The sequence below is a fragment of the Bubalus kerabau genome, chromosome 4 (assembly GCF_029407905.1).
Source record: "Bubalus kerabau isolate K-KA32 ecotype Philippines breed swamp buffalo chromosome 4, PCC_UOA_SB_1v2, whole genome shotgun sequence".
Taxonomy (NCBI): Eukaryota; Metazoa; Chordata; class Mammalia; order Artiodactyla; family Bovidae; genus Bubalus; species Bubalus kerabau.
In genome coordinates, this window is record NC_073627.1 from 79,729,221 (window position 1) to 79,751,657 (window position 22,437).

The following is a 22,437-nucleotide window of genomic DNA, read 5'->3' on the forward strand; positions in this document are numbered from 1 at the left end:
ATCCATATTGCTAGAAATGGCATTATTTTTATGGCTAATATTCCATTGTGTGTGTGTGTGTGTGTATGTATGTATGTATATATATATATATATATATATATATATATGGACTTCCCTGGTAGCTCAGATGGTAAAGCGTCTGCTTGCAATATGGGAGACCCAGGTTTGATCCCTGGGTTGGGAAGATCTCCTGGAGAAGGAAATGTTTGTGTGTGTGTATATATATATAATCATCAGACAACATGATACATGAATCCTGTATGTGGAAGAGAGGGATAGAGAGAGAGAAAAACAGACTGTAAAAAGATAGATGTATACATGTAGGTAAAAGGAACAAAATTTCAGGAGTTTATACTAACACTACTAATATATTCTAATACATTTCTAACACATAACGCTATTAATACATTCTAATTCAGTTCTGTTGTAGTGCAGTCACTAAGTTGTGTCCAGCTCTTTTGACCCATGGACTGTAGCACACCCAGCTCCTCTTTCCTTCACTATCTCCCAGAGTCTCCTCAAATTCATGTCTATTGAGTTGTTTGTGCTATCTAAACATCTTATCCTCTGTCACCCCATTCTTCTTTTGCCTTCAATCTTTCCCAGAATCAGGGTCTTTTCCAATGAGTCAACTCTTCACCTCAGGTGACTAAAGTATTGGAACTTCAGCCTCAACATCAGTCCTTCCAATTAATATTCAGGGTTGATTTCCTTTAAGATTGACTGATTTGATCTCCTTGCTATCCAAGGGACTCTCTCAATGGGAGTCTTCTCCAGTACCACAGTCCAAAAGCCTCAGTTCTTTGGTGCTCAGCCTTCTTTATGGTCCAAATCTCACATCTGTACATAACTGCGAGAAAACCCATAGTTTTGACTAGATAGACCATTGTTGGCAAAGTGATATCTTTGCTTTTAAATATGCTGTCTAGGTTTTTCATAGCTTTCCTCTTAAGGAGCAAGCATCTTTTAATTTCATGGCTGCATGCATCCTCCTCAGTGATTTTGGAGCACAAGAAAGTAAAATCTGTTACTGCTTTCACTTTTTCCCCTTCTATTTGCCATGAAGTGATGGGCCTGGGTGCCATGATCTCAGTTTTTTGAATGTTCAGTTTCAAGCCAGCTCTTTCACTCTCCTCTTTCACCTTCATCAAGAAACTGTTTAGTTCCTCTTCATGTTCTGCTATTAGAGTGGAATCATCTGCATATCAGAGGCTGTCAATGTTTTTCCAGCAGTCTTCATTAAAACTTGTGATTCATCCAGTCCAGTGTTTTGCATGATGTATTCTTCATATAAGTTAAATAAGCAGGGTGACAATATACAGCTTTGACATACTCTTTTCCCAGTTTAGAATCAGTCTGTTGTTCCATGTCCAGTTTTAACTGTTGCTTCTTGACCGGTATACAGATTTCTCAGGAGGGAAGTAAGGTGGTCTGGTATTCCCATCTCTTGAAGAATTTTCCAGTTTGTTGTGATACACATAGTCAAAAACTTTAGCATAGTCAATTAAGCAGAAGTAGATTTTTTTTTTCTGGAATTCTCTTTTTTTCTCCATGATCTAATGAATGTTGGCAATTAGATCTCTGGTTCCTCCACCTCTTTGAAACTCAGCTTGTACAACAGGAAATTCTTGGTTCACATACTGCATATTACATAGCCTCTGATATGCAGATGATTCCACTCTAATAGCAGAACATGAAGAGGAACTAAACAGTTTCTTGATGAAGGTAAAAAAGAGGAGAGTGAAAAAGCTGGCTTGAAACTGAACATTCAAAAAACTGAGTCATGGCACCCAGGCCCATCACTTCATGGCAAATAGAAGGGGAAAAAGTGAAAGCAGTAACAGATTTTACATAGCTTGAAGGATTTTGAATATAAAATTGCTGTATCATGTGATGAGTGCAATTGTACAATAGTTGGAACAGTCTTTGACATTGCCCACCTTTGGGATTAGAATGAAAACTGACTTTATCCAGTCCTGTGGCCACTATTGAGTTTTCCAGATTTGCTGACATATTGAGTACAGCACTTTCACAGCATCACATCATCTTTTAGGATTGAATAGTTCAGCTGGAATTCCATCATCTCCACTAACTTTGTTCATAATAATGTTTCCTAAGGCCCACGTGACTTTATACTCCAGGATGTCTGGCTCTAGGGGAGTGACCACAGAATTGTGGTTATCTGGGTCATTATGACCTTTTTTGTATAGTTTTGTGTATTCTTGCCACCACTTCTTAATTTCTTCTGCTTCTGTTAGGTCCATAGTGTTTCTGTCTTTTATCGTGCCCATTCTTGATGAAATGTTCCCTTGATATTTCCTATTTACTTGAAGAGATCTCTAGTCCTTCCCATTCTATTATATTCCCCTATTTCTTTGAATTGTTCATTTAAGAAGGCATTCTTATCTCATCTTGATTCAGTTCTAATATACACCTAATTATAGGGTTTGGAGAAGGCAATGGCAACCCACTCCAGTACTCTTGCCTGGAAAATCCCATGGATGGAGGAGCCTGGTGCACTGCAGTCCATGGGGTCACTAGGAGTCGGACACAACTGAGCGACTTCACTTTATTTTAACACTTTCATGCATTGGAGAAGGAAATGGCAACCCACTCCAGTGTTCTTGCCTGGAGAATCCCAGGGATGGGAGCGCCTGGTGGGCTGCCGTCTATGGGGTCGCACAGAGTTAGACATGACTGAAGCGACTTAGCAGCAGCAGCAGCAGCAGCAGCATAGGGTTTTCACTTCATCTTTTCAACATTATATTCATATTGTATCTATACATATCCTTTTTCTTCCACACAGAGACCTTGGATCTAAAGAATACAGAAGATAGTAAAATTAGAATATTCCATCATTACTCATTTTGTTGATAGCATATTATGTATGAACAGTTTGGGAATAAGATTCAAATAATGTCTAATACTAATGATGGTTACTGAAAACAGTTTAAATTTTTCTTTTTTTTTTAATTTTATTTTATTTTTAGACTTTACATAACTGTATTAGTTTTGCCAAACATCAAAATGAATCCGCCACAGGTATACATGTGTTCCCCATCCCGAACCCCCCTTCCTCCTCCCCCCCATTCCATCCCCCTGGGTCGTCCCAGTGCACCAGCCCCAAGCATCCAGCATCGTGCATCGAACCTGGACCGGCAACTCGCCTCATACATGATATTTTACATGTTTCAATGCCATTCTCCCAAATCCTCCCACCCTCTCCCTCTCTCACAGAGTCCACAAGACTATTCTCCCCAAACTGTAATATTTACACAATATCTACAATAGCAGATAATACAGACATTACACACAATAAAATCTTTTTTAAGACTTCATTTTTAGATCTAGAAATAATTATTTATATAAGTCTTACCACTAGTACTAAGGTCAACAGTTTTCTCACTCCAGTTCAGTTGCTCAGACGTGTCTGACTCTTTGCGACCCCATGGACTGCAGCACATCAGGATTCCCTGTCCATCACCAACTCTCGAGGCTTGCTCAAACTCATGTCCATTGCATCGGTGATGCCATCCAACCATCTCATCCTTTGTCATCCCCTTCTCCTCCCCCATTCAATCTTTCTCAGCATCAGGGTCTTTTCCAGTGAGTCAGTTCTTCACATCAAGTGGCCAAAGTATTGGAGTTTCAGCTTCAGCGTCAGTCTTTCCAACAATTATTCAGGACTGATTTCCTTTAGGATGGACTGGTTGGATCTCTTTGCAGTCCAAGGGACTCTCAAGAGTTTTCTCCAAACCTCAGTTCAAAAGTATCAATTCTTTGGGTCTCAGCTTTCTTTATAGTCCAACTCTCACATCCATACAGGACTACTGGAAAATCCATAGCTTTAACTAGACAGGCCTTTGTTGGTGATGTCTCTGCTTTTTAATATGCTGTCTGTATTGGTCATAGCTTTTTTTTCCAAAAAGCAAGTGCCTTTTATTCCATGGCTGTAATCACCATCTGCAGTAATTTTGGAGCCCCAAAAAATAAAGTCTGTCACTGTTTCCATTGTTTCCCCATCTTTTTGCCATGATCTTAGTTTTCTGAATGTTGAGTTTTAAGACAACTTTTTCACTCTCCTCTTTCACTTTCATCAAGAGGCTTTTTAGTTTTTCTTTGCTTTTTCTGCCATAAGGGTGCTGTTATCTGCCTATCTGAGGTTATTGATATTTCTCCTGGCAGTCTTGATTCCAGCTTATGCTTCATCCAGTCTGGCATTTTGCATGATGTGCTGTTCTTATAAGTTAAATAAGCAGCATGCCAATATGCAGGCTTGACATACTCCTTTCCCAATTTGGAACCTGTCTGTTGTTCCATGTCTAGTTCTAATTGTTTCTTCCTGACCTGCATACAGGTTTCTCAGGAGGCAGGTCAGCTGGTGTGGTAGTCCCATCTCTTGAAGAGTTTTCCACAGTTTATTGTGATCCACACAGTCAAAGGCTTTGGCATAGTCAATAAAGCAGAAGTAGATATTTTTCTGGAACTCTCTTGCATTTTCAATGATCCAGTGGATGTTGGCAATTTGATCTCTGGTTCCTCTGCCTTTTCCAAATCCAGCTTGAATATCTGGAAGTTCATGGTTCACGTACTGTTGAAGCCTGGCTTGGAGAATTTTGACCATTACTTTGCTAGTGTTTTTGTCTTTGCCTGAATCTCTTTCACTATGAGGTAACTGAGAAAAATCTCATGGGAACAATGTCTAATTAATGCTTATACATTACTAATAGTTAATAGCTCTTTGGAATGAAGATCAATTTTGTGATTAGGAAACCTTTTTGTCATATATTTTTTTTTGAGTATTGTAAATATGTTATCCATGTAGCAGTCTTAGTTCAGTTTGTTGTATAAACCTTGTTGCTTGATGGCCCAAGTTTTTTTGTTGTTGTTTGTTTTTCTACTAAGTTCAATCATTTTATAAAAATGTGTTGGCCATTCCATATTGTTTTCTCTTTCATAAATTTCAAAATTTTACGTATTTACTTTTGATTGTGCTCGGTCTTTGATGCTGTGCAAGCTGTCTTTGGTTGTGGTGAATGGGAGCTATTTTTCTCTGAGATACGTGGGCTTCTCGCTGCAGTGGCTCCTTCTGTTTCGGAGCACAGGCTCTAGGTGTGTGGGCTCAGTACTTGCAGCTTGCCGGCTCTAGAGAGTTGGCTCAGTGGTTGTGGTACAGGGGCTTAGTTGCACGTGGAATCCTCCTGAACCAAGGATTGAACCCATGTGCCCTGCATTGGCAAGTGAATTCTTAACCATTGAACCACCAAGGAAGCCCTGTTTTCTCTTTCAAAAAGGACATTCAAAACTCTTTTACTATAGTTTTTTTAATCATAGTTTTAATTATCTTTTTATATGTTCCATGTCCTTGATGAGATGCTCACCTTCAGGTACTACAGTTATCTGTATATTAGATCTTCTTTGCGTGTGCTTACCTTCAGTAACTGATACTTTTTCTCAAATATTTTACTTTTAATTTAGAAAATTTCCTCATTTGGTACTGTCAGTTGCTACTGAGGCATTATATTGTGTTTATTTGTTCCCATTCTCCTTTTACAATATTCTTATGACTTTTTTTTTTAATTTACACTTCATCTTATTTCTGAATTTTTATTTATGATATACTTTCATGTCTGCATAAATATCTAACCTACTTAGCTTATCTTGAAATATACATTAGATTATTAATGGTTTCTGGGCATGCATTTCTGGCATGGATATGTTTTTCTGAAAGACTATTAGTCTGCTCCTTAGTCTATTTTTTATTTTCTTATATTTGTACTTTATATGGTATCTGGCCTTAATACTTTTGTATTTTTACATGAATTGAGTTTCCCAAACTTTTATAAGAAGGTATGTTTGAAGGTGGTTTTCATAGCTCACAAAGCTCTCTATATAATTGTGTGCTTTGTTTAAAAATATGGCAGTTTTTTTTCCCCCTCAGATTTCCAGGCTGTGTTTTTTTCCTCCACTTTTATCTAAAATTTTTCACTTTATTGTCTGTGTCCTATTCTATTTTGATTCCTTTCCCAGAAATTTTTCCTCATCGTGGATCCCTTCCATCAAGAGATGTTCTCATGAGTCATTTTTGAGATTTTACAGGCGTTTGGCTTTTCCAGCCCAATTAAGAGTTACCTAGGCTTCTAACAGTCAGTGAAGAATGTAGCAGGCAAAAACCATATGGGTTTCAGCTGATAATCAGATATGCTTAGTAGGAACTCCTCAAATCTTGTTTTGAGTACCTTAAATATGTTAGTCCACCTTATTGCTACATAAAGTATAGAAAAGAAAGAAAAAAAAAAGCAAAAGTGAAGTTGCTCAGTTGTGTCTGACTCTTTTCGACCCCATGGACTGTAGCCTACTATGCTCCTCCATCCATGGGATTTCCCAAGCCAAAGTACCTGAGTGGGTTGCCATTTCCTTCTCCAGAGGCTTTTCCCAACCCAGGGATAAAACCTGTGTCTCCCGCATTGCAGGCAGATGCTTTACTATCTGAGCCACCAGGGAAGGTAAAATATCAGTTCAGTTCAGTTACTCATTCGTGTCCGACTCTTTGCAACCCCATAAATTGCAGCACACCAGGCCTCCCTGTCCATCACCAACTCCCAGAGTTCACCCAAACTCATGTCCATAGAGTTGGTGATGCCATCCAGCCATCTCACCTCTGTCGTCCCCTTTTCCTCCTGCCCCGAATCCCTCCCAGCATCAGGGTCTTTTCCAATGACTCAGCTCTTTGCATGAGGTGGCCAAAGTATTGGAATTTCAGCCTCAGCATCAGTCCTTCCAATGAATGCCCAGGACTGATCTTCTTTAGGATGGACTGGTTGGATCTCCTTGCAGTCCAAGGGACTCTCAACAGCCTTCTCCAACATCACAGTTCAAAAGCATCAATTCTTTGGCACTCACTTTCTTCACAGTGCAACTCTCACATCCCTACATGACCACTGGAAAAACCATAGCCTTGACTAGATGGACCTTTGTTGGCAAAGTAATGTCTCTGCTTTTGAATATGCTATCTAGGTTGGTCATAACTTTCCTTCCAAGGAGTAAGTGTCTTTTAATTTCATGGCTGCAATCACCATCTGCAGTGATTTTGGAGCCCCAAAAATAAAGTCAGACACTGTTTCCCCATCTATTTCCCATGAAGTGATGGGACCAGATACCATGATCTTAGATCTCATTATAATCTAATTTACTTTCCCATATAAATCTTGTGTTTTGTTGCTGTGATTCCCAAGGAATAACTCAGATTTGGGGTATTCTTCCTTTCATAGGCCGTTTGAATTGTCCTCTTAGTACCCTCTGATAGTTTCCACACAGCCACTGTAACACTCATGTATTATTAATATGTCTTAATAGTTTTTTTTCCAGGGGCTTATATGGATACTTACTATCCAGAATTTTTCTACCCAGTTCTGGATTCTTATGTGTGAATTCTTAAAGATCCAAAAGCTAGCCTTCTGTTGCATTATCGTCTCCCTCTCTAGAACTTTAACAAAAAATATTTGTGAGTTATTTATTAAAGGTTAATTATTGATCACAATTGAATTTAAATATGGAGTTTTTCTTATTTCTTGTGACCCTCCTACTAGTAGATACAGTTGATGTTTGAGTTCCATGAGTTCATTTATAGACAGATGTTTTTCAAGAAGTATATTGCAAGAATGTAGAGATTAATGTGTTTTTAAATATGTAGAAGGTGGGTGATTTCTAATATGAAATTATTAATATGCTAGTTTTCTTATTCTTTTATAGCTTGGCTTTTAAAGAATTGCCCTACTGGACAGTATACCTCTATCTCTCCTAATTGGAAAAACTGCCCATCAGCCTATCATCACAGGTAAGCAGTGTGTTTTAAAAATGTAACTGTTTGCAGTACTATAGTATGAATATTACTGTACTATTGTATTCCATATAAATTTTACAGTGATTCATTCATTAATGTAAAAGCTAGGTAGCTGTGAAGAAATCATATTGATTATACTAGGCTTCCATTAGGCAATCATATTACTACTGCTTTGTTATCATTCATGAATTGTTATAGACATAAACATGAATTTCTCACATATTTCGTGTCTAGTCTTAGTAATATGACATCTGTAGTGTTTTGTACCCCACAAGGCAATATTTATGTAGGCATTAACAAATGATTCATTTTTTAAACACTGAACAAACTTTCAGTACAGTAAATATATTTTCTCTTCCTTATAAGTTTCTTAATAACATTCTTTAGGCTACTTTATAAGAATATACTATATAATATATAAAACATATAAAATATGTGCTTTTCATCTGTTTATGTAATCAACTGATCTGTAAGGCCTCTGGTCAACAACAGGACTATTAGTTAAATTTCAGGGAAATCAGAAGTTCTACATGGATTTTCAAATGTGAGGAAGTCAGTAACCCCAACCCCCTACATTGTTCAAGAGTCCACCGAATATTCAATAGTTGAATTGAATTGAATATTCAATTAAATTCAATAGTGTTGCCTCATGCAACTATCCATGTACTAAAGCTCTAACTTTCAGAATTTGGTGTGTTATGACCATGCACATACAGATTTAACAGTAGGTCCTATATAACTTCTGAGGATATCTGAGAAGAATTCATGAGATGATTGATGCTGGCTTTTTGTAACCATGGAATACAATGTCTTCTACATATTTTGCTAAGACTAAAAGGTTCAGCTAAAAGTTAAATATAACAGGCTGATGATTTACTTAAATATCAGCAGCACAGTCATGAATAAATTTAGATTGTGATATACTCTGGAAGTAGAAAGCATTTAGGATTTTACCTTTGCTTTAGTATGCAAAATGCTTTTTTTAAGCAACAAAGTCCTAAGAACCCAAGGGAGCTCCTAGTCTCCGTATTAAATCCTGAAGTAGCTTATGAATTGTTTAATATTTGAACACCTACAAAGTACTCACATCAGTTCATCTTCTCTGAAGTAGAAACATTTCTAAGAGGGTGCACAACAGCAGCCTAGCTGAAAAAAAGTGAAAATGAAATTGTCATGTTTAATCACCTCCCTTCTTGAGAAGAAAGATTTAAGCATGTGAAAATGGAATCACTCAAGTCAGAATTAGACCAACTGCTGTGACTAATATCTCCATGATGAAACAAGCTTGTTCATTTTGTATTCCAAGCAACTAACTAAAAGAAGCACAGTGTTTAAAACATAATAGATACCAAAAATTCTTTCTTGAAAGAATGAATGAATCAAGTGATTAGAAGGACAAGTTTTTTGTCACTTCTCATTGATTCATTCTTTCAAGAACAATCTTTACAAAGAAGTAGAATACCATTCGGAGAAGGCAATGGCACCCTACTCCAGTACTCTTGCCTGGAAAATCCCATGGATGGAGAAGCCTGGTAGGCTGTAGTCCATGGGGTCACTAAGAGTTGGACACGACTGAGCGACTTCACTTTCACTTTTCACTTTCATGCATTGGAGAAGGAAATAGCAGCCCACTCCAGTGTTCTTGCCTGGAGAATCCCAGGGATGGGGGAGCCTGGTGGGCTGCCGTCTATGGGGTCACACAGAGACGGACACGACTAAAGTGACTTAGCAGCAGCAGCCACAGAATACCATTAAATGTTCAATAACAAGATAGGGCATAGGTAGGAAAGAGTATAAATTTTTAATCAGATGAAAATTTTATATCTGTAAACTTTTAAATATATTACCTAACTCATTAGATTTTAACCAAAATTATTTGTACGTAGGAATTAACCACTATTAGGCACTCAGTAAGACGTTGTTCTCTTCCCTTTCCTTAGATCTAAATTCTAAAAATAATGAAACATTATTTATTACTAAGAAAAACTATAAGCGTTTTCATTTTTTTTGTTTTCTTCCCAGTATTTAACATATAACTTTGTATAAGTTTAAGATGTACAACGAAATCATTTTATATATGTGTATACATATATTGCAAAATGATTACCACAATAGGATTAGTTAACATCCATCAACTCACATGGCTGCATTTTTAAATCTTCCTTGTGATGAGAACTTTTAAGATTTACTCTTATCAACTTTCAAATGTACAATATTAACTACAGACATGAATATTAACTATAGAGAGCAGTAATATCTATGTAATGTACATTCCTAGAAATTGTAACTGGAATTTTTGGCATCTTTACTGAACTCTCTCACCCCCAAACACCACATCTGCCAACCACAAATCTAATCGGTTTCAATGAGTGGCTTTTTTAGTTTCTACATTTAATGAAATCATGTAGTATTTACCTTTCTCTCTATAACTCATTCATTTAACACAGGTAGCCCTTGAGGGCATAGTGCTATCACAAATGGCAATATTGCCTTCTTAAGTGTGGCTGAATAGTATTCTATTTGTGTACCACAATCTCTTCATTCATTTGTCTGACACTCAGGGTATTTCTATGTCTTGTCACAGGTCTCCTGTAAGTAATGCTGCAATGAACATAGTATAGATACTTCTATGAGATCATGATTTCTACCTCTTTGGCTACACACACACACACACACACACACACACACACAAAAGTGGGACTTCTAGATCATAGGGTAATTCTACTTTTACTTATTACAACTTTTAGTTTTTTTTTTGTTTTTAAATTTTGTGTTAGTTTCAGAGGTACAGCACAGTGATTCAATTATAAATGTATATAAATAATTTTTTACATTTTCTTCCATTACAGATTATTACAAGATATTAAGTTCCTGTACTATATGTTGCTGCTGCTAAGTCGCTTCAGTCGTGTCCAACTCTGCGACCCCATAGATGGAAGCCCACTAGGCTCCCACATCCTTGGGATTCTCCAGGCAAGAACACTGGAGTGGGTTGCCATTTCCTTCTCCAATGCATGAAAGTGAAAAGTGAAAGGGAAGTTGCTCAGTTGTGTCTGACTCTTAGCAACCCCATGGACTACAGCCTACCAGGCTCCTCCATCCATGGGATTTTCCAGGCAAGAGTACTGGAGTGGGGTGCCATTGCCTTCTCCACCTGTGGTATATAGTAGGTCCTTATTGGTTATCTATTCTAAATATAGTAGTATGTATATGTTCATCTTAAACTCCTAATTTATTCCTCTCAACCTTTTCCTTTCAGTAACCACAAGTTTGCTTTCTATGTCTGTCATTCTGTTTTGCAAATACGTTCATTTGTATAATTTTTTTAGATTCCACATGTAAGTGATATCATGTGATATTTGTCTTTGGCTTACCTTACTTTCTATGATAATCTCTGGGTCTATCCATGTTGCTACAAATGGCATTATTTCCTTCTTGGTAATGACGGAATAATGTTTCATTGTGTAGTTATACTACACCTTTATTCATTCATATGTTGAGAGGGTGCTCCCGTGCCTTAGCTATCGTAAATATTGTTGCTTTGAACATGGTGGGGTACATGTATCTTTTTGAATTCTGATTTTCTCTGGAGGTGATACTGCATCACAGTTTTGATTTGCATTTTGATTGATTTGCATTCTAATGATTAGCAATATTGAGCATCTTTTTCATGTGCCTCTTGGCTATCTGTGTATATTTAGAGAAATGACTACTTAGATCTTCTACCCATTTTTTGATTGAGCTGTGTTTTGTTACTGACCTGTTTTTGTATTTTGAAAATTAATCTCATCAGTCTCCTTATTTTTAAGTATTCTCTCCCGTTCTGTAAGTTGCCTTTTCTGTGCATCCTTACTGATACTTTCTATCTCTTGTCATTTTGGTGACAGCTATTCCAAAAGGTATGAAGTGACATCTCATTTTGATTTTGATTTGTGTTTCCCTAATAATAAAAGGGGACGACAGAGGGTGAGATGGCTGGATGGCATCACTGACTCGATGGACGTGAGTCTGAGTGAACTCCAGGAGTTGGTGATGGACAGGGAGGCCTGGTGTGCTGCGATTCATGGGGTCGCAAAGAGTCGGACACAACTAAGTGACTGAACTGAACTGAATAATTAGTGATGTTGAGTACCTTTTTGTGTCCCTGTTGACCTTCTTAAAAAAAAAAATGTCACTTCCAGGTCCTTTGCCCATTTTTACATTGTATTATTTGTTCTTTGCTGTTGAGTTGTACGAGGCTTTTATTTATTGTGGATAGTAACCACTTATCAGATATGTGATTTGAAAATATTCTCTCCCAACACCATTGGTCATCTTTTCATTTTGTTGATTGTTTCTTTTGCTGTGAGGAAGCATTTTAATGTGTTATAGTCCCATTTGTTGCTTGTGCTTTAGATGTCAAATCCAAAAAAATCATTGCCAAGGTTCATGTGAAGAAGCTTTTCGCAAATTCTGTGAAAAAATGGTGAAATAGGAGTTCCAAGATTCCCTATCCTGACACAAAGATCAACAATTAGCTATCCATGAATAAAAATAGCTCCATGAGACATCTAGATTCCTTCAAAAGTTTTAGCAATACCATGGGAAAAAAATGCTAAAAATAATCACATAAAAATACAGACAACTTAATTTTTCCTGTATCATTACATCACCTAAGCCAGCATTGTTTGGCACTAAGAAGGAACTTCCCAGCTCATAAGAGAGCCTCTCACTGGAGAGAAAGAAGTGGAGTGAGCAACTAGCTTTATAGCTTCTCCCAGTACTATGTGAAGGTCCAGTTTTGACACGTACTACCTTGATGATACTATCAATTTGATAACTTTATGACTTAAGGGGATAGGGAAAATTACTTCCCATTCATTCAACCTTCTTAATTGTATAGCCCTTTTCCTAGAACAGTGACACAAATCTGCACAAACACTAAATTGCACCATAGTGTTCATTGATACAATCATAGCATTGTCTATTTTTCTCTTCATATTTGAAGTGAAGGGAGCAGGGTGCAAAAGTTGATTCTCAAGATGGTAGGATGCTATTAATAATTTTCCTCAGCTGATTTTGTGAGTTCTTAAAAAACAGAGCAAACTTGGCTGACCCATGGCCCAGAGAACTTGGCCAAGGTGAAGCCACCATACAGGGTTTTCTAGTGGCTCACTGTAAAGAATCCACCTGCCAATGCTGGACATGGGTTTGATCCCTGTGTTGAAAAGATACCCTGAAGAAGAGCCTGGCAAACCACTCCATTATTCTTGCTTGGGAAACCCCATCACAGAGGAGCCTGGTGGGCTACAGTCCATGGGATCAGAAAAGAGTCACACATGACTTAGCAACTAAACAACAGTGTAGAATGGCCTGAATAACTACCTAGGAAAAAGGAAGAAAAGCAGAAGCTATTACCAGTGAACATAATTGCGACCCATTTCAGTTCACAGAGACGTGCTCTGAAGACATTCAACCACTTCTGCCATTGAAGAAGTCACCAGCGGGCTGAACAGATCCCACCAGCTACCCCAAAGATATTTATGTTCTAATATACACTTCAGATCCTCCCTGAGCATGTGGCCCCACCCCCTGTTGGAGTCCAGACCCACACGGGTAGCCATCGTAGCTCTCTGAATCTGCCTGGATCCCTTACCAGCCTACATACCTACAGCTGCACAAGTGCAAGGCCCCAGCCTAGGCACTTTCAGTTGATAGTGTGCCTGTGCTCAGGGCTCATCCACCCAGGGCTCTGCACCTGCATGCCACCAGCCTGATGCATACCATTGGCTTCCACTGCAGCATACCTGGAAGGTATTGGGTTATCCAAAAAGTCTATATGGGTTTTTCCATAAGATGTTATGGAAACTTTTTAGCCAAAATATTATGCAGCCCTGGTTGAATACACTGACAGAGACCCCATTGCTACTGATGTGTAGGAATCGATCTCTGCTTTCTGTAACTGGGTGGCAATGCCATGTACACTTATAGATAGCCCCTCTAGCAGTGCTCCAGGATGTTCCCAGCCTAACTTCCAGAACTGGCCCTCACTGTGGTGCACTCAGGGAAAAGAGTGTGTGGCCACAGAAGAGTACATCATTGGCGTCTTGGGCTCCCACAGCTACTTACAGTTCTGGATCAGACTCTGCCTTCTGTCAATGGCCAGCAACACTGTGCCAACTTAGTTAGACCTTTAAGCTAGGACCCTGCATGGCCCCTACTGCAAAATGACTACCTAGGGATAGAGGATAAATCCATAGGTGAGCACACTAACACCCAGATCTTCTTTGCAATTGAACCCATAGTCAGCCCTTGTTCTTATTGGTAGGGGCCAGGGCAAGTTGCATGAGTCTATCTACATGTGACCACTGCCATTGCATTGGTACCTGCAACTTGCCCTCACAGCTAATTGTATTTATACCACTGGCTCCAGCCACTACCGGTGCCTGCCCTGGTCCCTAGCTACTGGTCCTACCACTTCTGTTATGACCCCAACAGCCCTTATAGGCCCTGTAGTCCCCTTTGGTACTCATCAAGAAGCATGCACCTATCCATGCTGTGATCAGTGGGCTAAAATGAAGGGCCATCACAACCCTCCTCAGACACAGTGCCACAGTGTGCCCATGCTGGGCATCCTGTACCACTTGAGTCATGATCCTAGCACAATCCAGTTGTGTTTCCTAACCACCAATGAAAGGCTTCCATTAAAAGAAAATCACCCATAATGTCTGGAAAAGGTGACTGCCCTTTCAAATGCATGGACACCTACAGAAGGCTATCGGAATCACAGAGTTTGAGGGAAACATGTCTCCTCTAAAGGGATACAGTAAACCTCCAGAAAGTGACCCCAAAGAAATGGATATCCAGAAACTGGCCAACAAATAATTCAAAATAATTGCTTGACAGATGCTAAGAGAGCTGTGAGAACACTGAAAAACAATTTAAAGATATTAGGGAAACAATTTAAGAACAAAATTGAAAGCTCAGGAAAGAGGTATTAGAAAAGAACTAAACAAATTTTGGATCTAAAGGATGCAATGACTAAACTGAAGATTAAATAGAGAGCTTAAACAGCAGACCTGAACAAGCAGCAGAGAGAATTGGTGAACTAAAAGACAAACCAGTTGAAATGATATAATTCAAAGAGCAAAAAGAAAAAAGGATGAAAAATAATTAAGAAAGCCTTAATGAGATATCACCAAAAAGAATAATGTATGAATTACTGGAGTCCCAGTTCAGTTCAGTCGCTCAGTCGTGTCCGATTCTTTGCGACCCCTTGAATCCCAGCACACCAGGCCTTGCTGTCCATTACCAACTCCCGGAGTTCACCCATACTCATGTGCATCCAGTCAGTGATGCCATCCAGCCATCTCATCCTCTGTCGTCCCCTTCTCCTCCTGCGCCCAATCCCTCCAAGCATCAGGGTCTTTTCCAATGAGCCCAAGAGGGAGAAAGAATTGGAAAGTTTATTTAAAGAAATAATGGCTGAGAACTTCCCAACTATGGAAAGAAATTTGAACATACAATTTCATGAACCTCATAGAGTCACCTTTAAGTTTCACTCCAAAATGGTCTTCCCCAAGAAGATTATTTAAACCAAAAATAATAAATAACTTTTAAAGCAGCAAGAGAAATAAATATTTTTCTCATGTAAGGAAACCTTCAAAAAACTCTGAGCAGGTTTTTCAGGAGATACCTACTAGACCAGGAGAGAATGAGATAATATTTTCAAAGGGCTAAAATAAAGAATTTGCCAGCAAAGAATACCCAGAAAAGTTGTTCATCAGAATTGAAGATGAAATAAAATCCTTCTATAATGAACAAAAACTGAGGAGATTCACCATCACTAATCCTGAATTATAAGAAAGGCTGACAGGAGTTCCTCAAGCTAAAACAAAAGACACTAATGGGCAAATTAAAAACATGCAAGGCGATGGTAGAGGTAAGCATATAGCAACATTCAGAATACCCTAATACTAAAACACAGTAATGTTAAGTACTTAACACTAGAATAACGATGAAAGAAAAAGATCATGAAAAAAATAATACGGCTATAGCTTCAATATTTAATACTTTTTTTTTACAAATGTAAAAGGGGAGGGTAAAAGACAAAATTTTATATTCAGAATTAAATTGTTATCACCATATGATAGACAGTTATATCTATATTTTATGTCACTCTCATTGGAACCACAAATCAAAAATCTACAGTAAATACACAAAGCTAAAGAGAAAGCAATCAAAGAATACAACTATAAAAAATCATCTAGTTCCAAAGTAAGGCAGAAGAAAGGAAGGAAAGAAAAATGGAACTGCAAATCAAATAGAAAATAGTAAGATGGGATTAATAAGCCTGTATTTATTAAATATGGTTCTGAATCCATTTACAATGTAAGTGGGGAACCCTATACCATCAAGCAATGCTTGGGACACTATCTGGGTGTCCTAAAATTTAATTCAATTCTGACCCTATCTACCCAGATGTAGCATCAGATTACACAAGGGTTCAGTCCCACAAGATTCTAAGTGTGCCACTGTCCCCAAATCTCCATCTCTGAGTGTTCACCAACTCAGAAGCTCTCCGATCCCAGTTCTTCTGGGGTTTTATGAAGGCTTTACTGATTAAATCATTTCCCTGCAAGTCTCTGAACCCTGGCAATCAGCCTGAATCCTTAGGTGCTTTCTAGAACTCACCTCACTGACATAAACCCAGTTGTGGTGGAAGGGGTTTCTTATGAATAATGACGTACCCATTTCTCATTTATGGTTCTGAAGTGATTTCAGAAAGAAAACACCAAATATAATGACAAAAGATGCTCCCATTACAAGCATAACTGAGAGATACTGCAGGTTCAGTTAAGGACCACTGCAATAAAGTAAATATTGCAATAAATCAGCCACACAAATTTTTTGTTTCCCAGTGCATGTTAAAGTGATGTTTACACTATACTGTAGTCTATTAAGTGTGCAATAGCATTGTGTCTAAAAGCCAATGTACCTACTTTAATTATAACATACTTTGTTGATAGACAGTGTTAACCATTATCTGAGCCTTCAGTGAATTATAATATTTTCACTGGTGCAAGATTTTAAGTATTGGGAGAGTTATCAGAATATTTGTGATACAGAGTCACAAAGTGAACAAATACTGTTGAAAAATGGTGCCAGTAAACTTGCTTGACACAGGGTTTCCAAAAAACCTTGAATTTGTAAAAAAAAAAAAAAGAAGAAGAAGCACAATAAACTGAGCTGTGTTCATATTCTTATCACAGGAAGTTTCAAGGGTTTTGTTATCTGTAAGCCAGAAAAGGATATGGAAGTCAAATATCATATCTATCAATAATTACTCTAAATGTTTGTAAGTTAAAATTTCTCATCAAAAGGTATAGAGTAGGTGGATAGATAAAACAATAAGACCCAACTTTATGTTGCCTACAAAAGTCTCACCTCACCCCTGAGGACAAATAGATTCAAAGTGAAGGGATGAAAGAGAGATTCTATATAAGTAGAAATCAAAAGAAAGCATGACTACCTTTATTTATAGCATACAACACAGACTTTAAGTCAAAAATGGTAACAAGAAACAGATGATCATTCTATAATGATAAGGGGTTCAATTCATCAAGAAGATATAAAATCATAAATATAAGTGCACCTATTGTCAGGGCACTTAGAAGTATTAAGCAAATACTAACAGACCTGAGAGGAGACACGGCCAACACACTTATAGTAGGTGACTTCAACAGTGCACTTTCAAAACTAAGTATATCATCCAGAGAGAAAATCAATAAGGAAATGTTGGACTTAAATTATACATTAGATCAGATAGGCTTAATAAATATATACAGACATTCCATCCAGCAATGGAATGCACATTATCCTCAAATGTGCATGAAACATTCTCCAGGGTAAGTCACACGATGGGTTACAACACAAGTCTTCATTGATTTAAGGAGATAAAATCATACCAAGTATCTTTTTGATGACAATTGTCTGAAACTGGAAATCAATAAAAAGAGGGAAGCTGGAAAACCCACAAATATGTGGAGAATAATCATCATATCACTAAATAACCAATGAATCAAAGAAATCAAAAGGGAAAAAAATTTGAAGCAAATTAAAATGGAAGCACATCATATCAAAATTTGCTGGCTGCTGCATATCTGAATTAAGAGAAAGTATAACAATAAACACCTACCTTGATAAACAAGAAATTTCTCATATAAAAGCCTAACTTTACACCTTAGGGAACTGGGGAAAGAACAAACTAAACCCAAAGTTAGCAGAAGAAATGAAATTACAAAGATCAGATTAAAAATAAATGTAACAGACACTTGAACAGCAGTAGGAAAGATTTAATGACTCTTAAGAGCTGGGTTATTTTTTTTAAGATAAACCAAGTGGATGTATAACTATACTAACTCAGAAAAATGGAGAGAAGACTCAAAATCAGAAATGAAGAGACTTTACAGTTAACACCAAAAAAATACAAAGATCATGAGGGTATCATGAATAATTATATGTTTAAAAAAAGCTAGATAACCTACAAGAAGTGAATAAACTCCCATAAACAAATCATCTGCCAAGGCTGAAATTTGAAGAAATAGACAAGAATGTGAAAAGAATTATATTGATTAAATATATTAAATAAGTTAGTAAAAAATCTCCAAAAACAAAAAAAAGGCAGAACCAGATGAATTCACTGGTGAATTCTACCAAAATTGAAAATAATGTCATTACACTTAAATTCTTCCAAATAATTGTAGCAGGAACACCCAAACTCATTTTACAAGGCCCACATTACCCTGAAACTAATGTCAGAGAATATATTACAAGAAAATTACAATATCCCTGATGCATATACATAAAGATACAAAATTTCTATCAAAATATTAGCAAATTGAACTCAACTTCAAATTAAAAGGATCTTCACCATGATCAAGCTGAATTTATCCCTGGGATTCAAGATTGGTTCCACACACACAAGTCGACAAATGTGATTTACCACGTTAAAAGAATGGAAAATGTCTTATGATCACCTCAAATGCAAACAAGCACTTGGCAAAGTGTATCATTTCATGATAAGAAATGCTCAACACATTGAGTATAGAAGGTACATACAGGAAAACAACTTCAACCAAATAAAGCCATATATGACAGAGTCACAGTCCCCTCATCTTCAGTGATGAAAAGCTGAAAGATTTTCCTCTAAGATCAGGACAGACAAGGGTGCCCACTAATAGTACTCCTATTTAGCAAATGACTCTACCTTCTAACCATAGCAATCAAGTAAGAAAAACATATAAAAAGAATAGAAGAAGTAAAATTGCCTTTGCAGATAATATGATCTTATATATAGAAAATTCTCTTGGCCATTTCCATGTCTATTCAGTTCTGCTGCCCATTTTTAATAGGTTGTTGTGGTTTGTTTGCTGTTGAGTTCTTCATAGTTTGGATATTAACCCCTTATCAGATATATGATGTGCAAATATTTTCTCCCATTCCATAGTCTGCATTTTCATTTTGTTAAGTGTTCTGTTTGCTCTGTAGAACTTATTTGGTTTAGTTTCACTTAGGTATTTGTTATTGGAAAAGGAAATGGCAACCCACTCCATTGTTCTTGCCTTGAGAATCCCAGGGACGGGAGCCTGGTGGCTGCCATCCATGGGGTCGCACAGAGTCGGACACGACTGAAGCGACTCAGCAGCAGCAGCAGCAGCAGGGATTTGTTGCTTTTGCTGTTTGAGCTTTTGCTGTCACTTGTATCAAGGGGATTACTATTGAGACCAGTGTTAAGGTGATTTTTCCCTACACTTATTTCTAGGAGTTTTATGATTTCAAGTCTTAAATATGTTTAAGTCTTTAATCCATCTGGGTTAATTTTGGTGAGGGATGTAAAAAAAGGGCTATAGTTTCTTTACTTAGCATATGTTAATGCTGTTTTCTCAGCAACATTTATTGAAGAAACTATCTTTCCCCTATTGAGTGTTCTTGGCCCCTTTGTCAAATATTAGTTGGTATGTGCATGCATGGACTCATTTCTGAGCTCTCTATTCTCTGCCATTAGTTTATGTGTCTGTTTTTTATGCTTATACTATACTATTTTGATTACTATAGATTTGTAATATAGTCTGAAGTCAGGAAGTATAATGCTTCCAGTTCTGTTTTTCTTAGAATTACTTTGGTTAGTCTGTCTTTCCAGGTGCTTCTGCAGCTTCATAAAATTTTAGATTTTTTTTTTTTTTTTTTTTTTACTAATTCTGGAAACATTCCTGTTGGAATCTTGACAGGGGTTTTATTGACTTCACAGGGAAGTCTGGCATGTTGCAGTCCATGGGGTCACAAAGAGTTGGACATGACTGAGCGACTGAACAACAACAAATAGATCGCTACAGACATTTTAATGATATTGATTCTTCTCATCTATGAACATGGATATGTTTCCATTTATTTGTGTCATCTTCAATTTCTTTTGTCAGTGTCTTACAATGTTCAGTGTAGAACTCTTTCATCACCTTGGTTAGACTTAGTAATAAGTATTTTATTATTTTTGTTGCTGTTGTAAATGAGAATTATTTGTTTACTTTTTACATATTTTATTGTTAGTGTATAGAAATATTATTTAAATAACTGAGATTGCTTAGAAAGAAGAGAAACTAGTTAGTGACTATCTTGTATTTCACCAATCCAGTGATTATATACCATTTGCCATAATGATTATTCTGAGAAAAAGTCATTAAAATGATTCACTTGTATGTTCAACTTTACACATTTCCATGCCAATTTTAATTAGGTAGAAATTGCTTTGGATTTGAACATTTATTCCCAGTGGATGTTTATAATTATTTTGCATGTGAATTTGGTACAAGGAGATAAGTGAAGTAAATTCTATCCTTTTCATTTGAATCTTTTTCCCTTCCTTATTTTCTTTTACCTTTCCTTATCTTTGTGTCACCCTCCTTTTCAGATAACGTTTGAAGTAACTTCTTTACTGAAGCGACATAGGTTTCAAATTCTGCACTTAACTTCCTGACAACAAAAAATATAGGAAGATGGGGTTGGTTTTATTGTTGTTAAAAAGAAAGAACTCAGAATTTTTAGTGAAAGCAAAGATATTTGTGACACCATTCTCTAAAATAATTTTCCTTTCTGAGCCTTCATAAAAAAAAAAACCTGAAGAATATCATGAACAGTTTCCTGAATAACATTCCTGAAAGCCATTCTGATGCAGTAAGGAGATTCACATAGCTGCCCCTTCTAGTGCCCTTGGATAAAAGACACATTTTAATATTAAACTGAAGTTTAGGAAACATGATTCTACTTAAAAACAGTAGAGTCTTAAAAACGTATTCACTTTGCTATACAGGAGAAACTAACAATACATTGTAAATCCACTGTACTCCAATAAAATTAATTAAAATATCAAATATTAAAACCCTAAATTGCTTCAATAGAGGGTGATTGAGTAAAACATGTGAATGAATCACATTAAAAGCCACCACTAGCTTATGAGTTCAAACCTGTCACACCTTTTTTCATTATGGAGCTCTTACAAGAGTAAAGGCAGGAAACATTTGGTAACGCCTAATTTGTATGAAGAACTTGGTAAAATCTCCCGTTTTCATTGTACATGACAGTTAAGTGAGAAAATGATCAATATCCACTTATAAAGTATGGGAAAACTGAGGAACAGAGTGTTTAAACAATCTTCTGCTGCTAAGTCACTTCAGTCGTGTCTGACACTGTGCGACCCCATAGACAGCAACCGACCAGGCTCCCCTGTCCCTGGGATTCTCCAGGCAAGAACACTGGAGTGGATTGCCATTTCCTTCTCCAATGCATGAAAGTGAAAAGTGAAAGTGAAGTCACTCAGTCATGTCCGACCCTCAGCAACCCCATGAACGGAAGCCTTCCAGGCTCCTCCATCCATGGGATTTTCCAGGCAAGAGTACTGGAGTGGGGTGCCATTGCCTTCTCCGAAACAATCTTCTCAACCATATAAATATTTAAGAAGAATATAGTAATGATACAACTGATTTGTTGTTGTGAACACATGATCATGGACACAAGATGGTGTGATCATTCATCTAGAGCTAGATATCCAGGAATGTGAAGTCAAGTGGGCCTTAGAAAGCATCACTATGCACAAAGCTAGTGGAGGTGATGGAGTTGCAGTGGAGCTACTTCAAATTCTGAAAGACAATGCTGTGAAAGTGCTGCACTCAATATGCCAGCAAATTTGGAAAACTCAGCAGTGGCCACAGGACTGGAAAAGGTCAGTTTTCATTCCAATCCCAAAGAAAGGCAACGCCAAAGAATGCTCAAACTACTGCACAATGACACTCATCTCACACGCTAGTAAAGTAATGCTCAAAATTCTCCAAGCCAGGCTTCAGTAATACATGAACCGTGAACTTCCTGATGTTCAAGCTGGTTTTAGAAAAGGCAGAGGAACCAGAGATCAAATTGCCAACATCCGCTGGATCATGGAAAAAGCAAAATAGTTCCAGAAAAACATTTATTTCTGCTTTATTGACTATGCCAAACCTTTGACTGTGTGGATCACAATAAACTGTGGAAATTTCTGAAAGAGATGGGAATAACAGACCACCTGA

General features: G+C 37.4%; 1 long non-coding RNA gene across 1 annotated transcript in view; it reads right to left on the minus strand.

Annotated features, from left to right (window-relative positions):
• Window positions 1–2,529: 2,529 nt before the first annotated feature.
• The window catches only part of LOC129649878 (uncharacterized), a 278,357-nt gene continuing 258,449 nt past the window's right edge, over window positions 2,530–22,437 (minus strand). The window contains exons 4-5 of the long non-coding RNA XR_008713352.1: window positions 8,931–8,989; window positions 2,530–2,817 (exon numbers count right to left, since the gene is read on the minus strand). This is a non-coding gene — a long non-coding RNA (uncharacterized LOC129649878). The remainder of the gene's footprint in view (window positions 2,818–8,930; window positions 8,990–22,437) is intronic.